General features: G+C 40.4%; 1 pseudogene; it reads left to right on the top strand.

The window, feature by feature from the left end:
* Positions 1 to 344: 344 nt before the first annotated feature.
* On the top strand, positions 345 to 2,144 carry LOC122794799 (annotated as a pseudogene).
* The last annotated feature ends 4,965 nt before the right edge of the window (positions 2,145 to 7,109 follow it).

The raw sequence follows: 7,109 nt of genomic DNA, 5'->3' as shown, positions 1-7,109 counted from the left end.
ACTGTTCAGTGACTTTGTGAACATATACCGGTGAAATAGTTCCCACATTGGGGATGGTGAAAGTGACTGTGAGATATAAAGACCAAGCCAAACAGTTGCCAGTCTTGGTGGTAGCAGGTAAGGGACCAAACCTGCTAGGCCGGGCGTGGTTAAAGGAGCTGGATATGGACTGCCTACAGCTCCATAAAGTAGAACAGCAGGGCCTGACCTTGCAAGAGGTGCTGGAGAATAACGAAGAAGTTTTCAAAGAGGAACTGGGGACCTGCAGGGGTCCACCAGCAAAAATACACGTTAAAGAGAACGTAACGCCAAGATTTTACAAACCCCGACCTGTACCATACGCAATGAAGAAGAAAGTTGAGTGTGAGTTGGAGTGACTCACTAAGCAAGGTATAATTGAGCCAGTAAAGTTTGCGGAATGGGCCGCACCAATTGTTCCCGTATTAAAGCCAGATGGTACGGTACGCATATGTGGTGACTATAAGTTAACAGTGAACCAAGTCTCGAAGTTGGAGCAGTATCCCTTGCCCAAGGTGGAGGATGTGTTTGAAAAATTGTCGGGAGGTGAAAGGTTTAGTAAACTGGACCTCAGTCAGGCATATCAACAAGTAGTGCTGGAAGAAGGGTCAAAGGTGTATGTCACCCTTACCACACACAAAGGTTTGTTCCAAGTCAATCGTTTACCCTTTGGGGTTTCCTCGAGTCCAGCTATTTTCCAGAGAATAATGGAGGGACTAGTGGCAGGAATTCCAAAGGTGGCTGTGTATTTAGACGACATCCTGTTGACGGGTAGGAACATTCGAGAGCACCTGGAGACGCTGAACGAGGTGCTGAGACGACTGCGAGAGGCAGGTCTGAGGGTGAAGCGGAGTAAATGTGCTTTCATGGCAAAGGAAGCAGAGTTCCTAGGTTACAAGGTGGATGCATCAGGCCTACACCCCCTGCCAAATAAGGTGGAAGCCATTCAAAGGGCGCCAGCACCCACAAATGTTACAGAGCTGAAAGCCTACTTAGGCTTACTCAACTATTATAACAGGTTCCTGCCAAATTTGTCAATGCTGTTAGCTCCTTTACATAAGCTCTTAAGGAAGGAGGCTCAGTGGTCGTGGCAAGAGGAACAGGACAGAGCGTTTGAACAGTCAAAGGAACTAATGCAGTCTTCAGAGGTATTGGTGCACTACGATAGTCACAGGGACTTAATTTTGTCATGTGATGCCTCACCTTATGGGTTAGGGGCGGTGTTGGCACACCGGATGCCAGATGGACAAGAAAGACCCATTGGGTTCATGTCACGAACTTTAACACAAGCGGAGTCAAACTATTCCCAGCTAGATAAAGAGGGTTTGGCTGTAATGTTTGGAATTAAACGGTTTCACAAATACCTTTATGGAAGGAGGTTTACTATTTGCACCGATCATAAGCCTTTGTTGTCACTGTTCAACGAGATGAAAGCAGTGCCGCAGATGGTTTCTCCCTGCATTCAGAGATGGGCTGTAACATTGAGAGCCTATGAATACGAGATTGTTTATAAGCCCGGAAAACACCATAGTAATGTGGACGCGCTAAGTCGTCTGCCGATACCAGGGCATCTTCAAGAACAGGAAGCGGAGGACCGAGTTTTGATGATGGAGGACATCACGTTGGTGTCTGCCAGGGAACTGAGTGAATGGACACGCAAAGACCCGGTGCTAGCTAGAGTGTTTCAGTGGGTCCAGTAAGGCTGGCCAGTTCAACAAACGGATCCAGTTTTTCGGCCTTATGAGGTGAGGAAAACAGAACTGAGTGTGCAAGCTGGATGCGTACTGTGGGGGGCACGAGTGATAATTCCGTCCCCAGGAAGAGGGGCACTTTTACAGCAGTTGCACCAAGGTCATGTGGGCATCACACGAATGAAGGCCTTAGCCCGAAGTTATTTCTGGTGGCCCAAGTTGGACCACGATATTGAAGTCGCTGTGAATGAGTGTAAAACATGTCAACAACATCGCAACTTGCCTGTGGCGGCGCCACTACATCCATGGGAGTGGCCGAGTAGACCTTGGCAGAGACTTCATATAGATTATCCCGGGCCTTTTATGGGGGCCATGTTTTTGATAATCATGGATGCTCATTCTAAATGGATGGATGCCTATCCAGTCAAAACACCCACTTCCCTCATTACCATTGAATGCTTGAGGAAGAGTTTCAGTAGCCAAGGACTACCAGAGACTATTGTATCCGATAATGCTTCATGTTTCACGAGTGAAGAGTTTAAGGGTTTTCTGAGAAAAAATGGCATCGTACACATCACATCAGCACCGTACCATGCATCTTCAAACGGTTGTGCTGAGAGGGCTGTCCAAACTTTTAAAGCAATGATGAAAAAGTCCGGAGAAGGAAGTATAGCAGCAAAAGTGTCAAGGGTGTTATTCAACTACCGTATTACACCACAATCTACCACGGGTTTGTCACCTGCCGAGATGTTGCAAGGACGGAGATTAAGATCCACGTTGGATCTAGTGCATCCAAACGTCCGAGCTAAGGTAGAGAGGACCCAGTGGAGGCAAAAAGAATGTCATGATCGACGACGGAGAGAGAGAAGTTTTCTGGAGGGAGATGCAGTGATGACGCGAAATTTTAGTTATGGACCTAAATGGATTCCAGGGGTCATTGTCAAGAGTACAGGTCCATTATCGTACCAGGTGAGGTTGAATGGAGATTTCTTGGTGAGGAGACATGTAGACCAGATTCTGCGGAGTGAACAGAAGAAGGACTCCATGGAACTGCCAGCCTCGGAAATACCGTTCAGTTCGGAACCAGGGCTCGCAGTGGCCGGAGGATCGCCAGTCAAGGGAGACCGCCGGGACGTGGAAGGAGAGGTTTCCGAGGATCCAACTGTTCCAGGGATGGACATACCGATACCTGAAGTGGTAGCTGTGACGCCGGAGTCACCTAAGGTGGTACCACTGCGCCGTTCTAAGCGTGTGCTGGTTAAACCTAGTTACTTGAAGGACTATCAATGTTAAAAAAAAGTGCATGTATGGATTACAAGAACAACATAGCTAGATTGTATGGTAACCAGTTAATAACTAGCCCGTTATTTAGAAGTAAGTGCCTAAATGCATTGTTTTGAACTTGCTCCCTAGTTTGCTTATGTAAGGGATTATGTCATAGCTTAAAAGGGGAGGGATGTAGTATTCGGGCTGGTAATGTTGTTGTTGTACTGTAGGGGCGCTGTGGGGATTGCAACATGTAATGTTGGTTCTGTATTCTCGGGTAACTTGTTGGTTCCGGTGTATGGATGACTGCAGAAGTTGTGAGATGTAGCATGGGTGCGCACCTGGAGGCTCTTAATAAAGAAAGGCCTTACAACTCCAGAAACTGTGTGGTCTCCTTCTTTATCAGGATATAACAATTCTCTTCTAGTTTCCTAAGAGACCACTGCAATCAGAGGATGAGCAACTACTGAAAATCCACAAACCTAGAAATCACCTGGACAATTTACTCCTACTCTGTAGGCAAACAATGGAATTCTCTAATTCCCAGTCAGACTTTCTCAGTTTAACAAGCATCAAATAAATAAAAATAAGAAATTAATAATTATCTAGAGAGGCCTACTCAAGGCATCATGAGATTTTGTCCTATGTTTTAATAAAATCATTGATGCATTTTTTTATTAAAATATACAGTTAGTGAGCAGAAGTCAGGATGATCCCTGCACCAAAGAAGCTGTGAGGAAGAAATTTTAACACAAATCCACCACACTGCCAAAATCCCCATCTGATGTCAAAACAAATCTCAGTAACAACATTCATTCTTTCTCAGGGTTGTGGAATTCTTTGATTGTAATGCCACACTGAGCTGTGGCAGTAGGATTGTTGTTGCTGTACTGATTTTGTTCTTCTGGCCTCTGTTTATATACTTTATTCAAACTAATATTCAACCTTATTGTATAGTTCTGTGACTTACATCTGATGTACTCCATTCTGTCATGTCTGTTCCCCAATGCACCTTACTTCTGCAACCAGGATGTAGGAATTTTTGGCTTTTGTTTTTTTTTTTTATCCCATCCCATTTAAAATGTTCACAGTCACAGAATGGTAAATTGCAACTTGCCATGGTGTTATTATGCAGTTATTTAGAATCTGTTATTTCTGCCACACAAGAATTAACTGCTGTATACATAAGACTGCACATACTATTGTATCAAAATCCCCAAATTTGTTCATGTATTCCCTGATTCTTGCTTTATTATGTTGAGGGACACAGGGAAGTCAGGGCCCCATCCAGACAAGCGATGTGCGAAATGCAGAGAGCCATTAGTGCATTGCAAGATGTGTGCACACTCAATCTCACATTATACACAGACCTACAAGTAATTTAAAGAATCACCATTTCTCCAGACAGGCATATCTTTAGGGTAAGAAAGGAAACTGGCACAATCAGAAAAATCATATAGAGGGTCGTCGGTAAATAAGTGTGTAATGAGCTAATGACAGCTGCGCCCTTTCTAAGCTTAGCCATGCATCCCAAATTTCTGCACCTGGAATTAAACCAGAAAACTAAGAGCTGTGACACAGTAACATTAACTACAGCAATAATATGCTACCACAAATTATTGTACTTAATTCTGCCTAATGTAGATACACTAGAATATTTTATATTCATTAAAGTGAAGCAACGATACAGCCATTCTGTATTTTATTGTCATCAAACTAAACTGCTCAGTCATTCAGGTAAGAAAGTTTGCTGTCTCACTGTTTTTGATGGTAATTGTGTTATATGAGCTCATCATTAACTGGGGATTTTCCTCTAAGTCGCTACTGAAAAAAAATTAGCCCATCTGTATTTACATGACAAATGATACAACAACAAAAGCATAAATAAATGCGTAGATACATATATATATATATATATATATATATATATATATATATATATATATATATATATATATATATATATATATATGTGTGTGTGGATCTACTATTATTCACCGAAAGTGCATTTCACTGAAACACATTTGACTGTGCACTTTTCACCGAAAGCACATTTCACTGAAAACACAATTCACCGAAACACATTTCACCGAAAGTTGTAGATAGCCTTTTCTCCACTGTAGTACGACCCTGGAGTTAGTATATATAGTAAGGGGGGTGTGGAGGGCACTGCCCCCCACATGGGGGGTGTGGGGGGCGTAGCCCACCACATATTTTAAATATTTTGAATTATATACATGGATACATGTAATTGCAATATATTACTGTTCTCTGACAATAATATATACATAAAATATGTGGGGGGCTATGTCCCCCACACCCCCCATGTGGAGGGAGGTGCCCCCACACCCCCCTTACTATATATACTGACTCCAGGGTCACACTACAGTGGGGTAAAGGCCATCTACAACTTTCAGTGAAATGTGTTTCGGTGAATTGTGTTTTCGGTGAAATGAGCTTTCTGTGAAAAGTGCATTCTAATTTGATTTTCGGTGAAATGTGCTTTCCGTGAATAGTAGTAGATCCATATATATATATACATATATATATATATATATATATATATATATATATATATATATATATATATATATATATATATATATATATATATATATATATTTGTCATTGTTGTTGTCTTTCTATATAGATTCAAAACAAATAAAATGTAATATTAAATGTATTCTTTTGATAGGTAGAACATTTTAGCCAGGAAGTGTTACGCTTGAATCACATTAGTGTTCACTAGTAAAGCCTTCTGAATCCCTAATTTTGTGAAATGCAATGGGCTAAGCCATGACACAGCCACAAAATCCTGTATCACTATTACATTTGTGTGCACAGGTGGGATAAGGCATAACACAGCCACAAAATCCTGTATCACTATAACATTTGTGTGCACAGGTGGGCTAAGACATAACACAGCCACAGAATCGTCTATCACTATAACATTTGTCTGCACAGGTGCAGTCATAGCTGACATGTTCATTCAACAATATTCTTAACTTTTGAGACTAAAACACTTGGATTTAAAATTTTAATTTATTAAACTTGCATTTTAATACAAAGTGGCTGTATGACAACAAAGGATGTAACACACACTTGACATTAATGCAAAAATATTCAATCTCTGACCCACCCAGCCTAAGAATATCAGTAAACAAATAAGTAAGATGACGTCTCTGGAATACATCCATGCTGCGGACTTAGCACTGTTCACATAAAAATAGGCAAGTAGGACATTTATATTACACAATACTTTTTTAAAGATTTTGTACTGCCCTCTAGTTTGAGTAGCAAACCATTTCTGCAAACACTTCCAGAATTTTAAGATGCATCCAGCTGTTTGAAATATTTCTTTTAGACTTTTTAATCCCTTCTCTCTACATGATAAGTGACCGGGGACTTGAGAGCAACCAACATGAAAGCAGAACAGCACAGGTGGATATCTTTGGATAATGTCAGTAAGATAAAGTATATTCGATTAAAGAGTCAGTTCTGGGTTTTATAAACCTGTTTTGAATGCAGAAGTATAAACAAAGACATTTGTATCTTTGCTGTTAGAAGAATGAAACTAACAGTAATACAGTGTCTCTTTATACTAAAAATCCTCACTGCAGACCTTCTTTTGAAGAAAATGGATTTCAGAGCCGAATAAATTACAGAAATGGCATTATTTTTCCATACTTATAATAGTGTTGCCTGAATTTATCTAGTTTACCAGACCATAGTAAACCTGTCCACCTATTCATTCTATCACTTTTGTATTTTTTTATTTACATACTCTACTATATAAATATCCTAGTAATCTGTTTTATTTTATACATTTGGTGAACATGTACATTCTTTTACCTCCTTAGTCTAGCCCATTTTGTGGTTTAGTTCAGTTATACAGTTTGCAAGCTGATAAATAAAAAAAAGAGAAATAGAATGGCACAACATAGCTACTTTTTTGGCCAAGTACTTCCCAAGTACTCCATTTTCCATATATTAAACGGTTTGCTATAATGCATGAACATGAAAAAAATGAAAAAAAAGTGCTGACATTTTTTTTATTTTCATACTAACGTAAGGGTTTCCTTTAGCATGTTGGCATTGTTCTAAGGCTTTTAAAATCCATTTAATCTAAGTAAA

The sequence above is a fragment of the Protopterus annectens genome, chromosome 2.part1 (genome assembly GCF_019279795.1).
Source record: "Protopterus annectens isolate FY-2018-M chromosome 2.part1, PAN1.0, whole genome shotgun sequence".
NCBI classification, from domain to species: domain Eukaryota; kingdom Metazoa; phylum Chordata; order Ceratodontiformes; family Protopteridae; genus Protopterus; species Protopterus annectens.
Note: the sequence above shows the minus strand (reverse complement) of the source record. Positions and strands in the feature narration are given on the sequence as shown.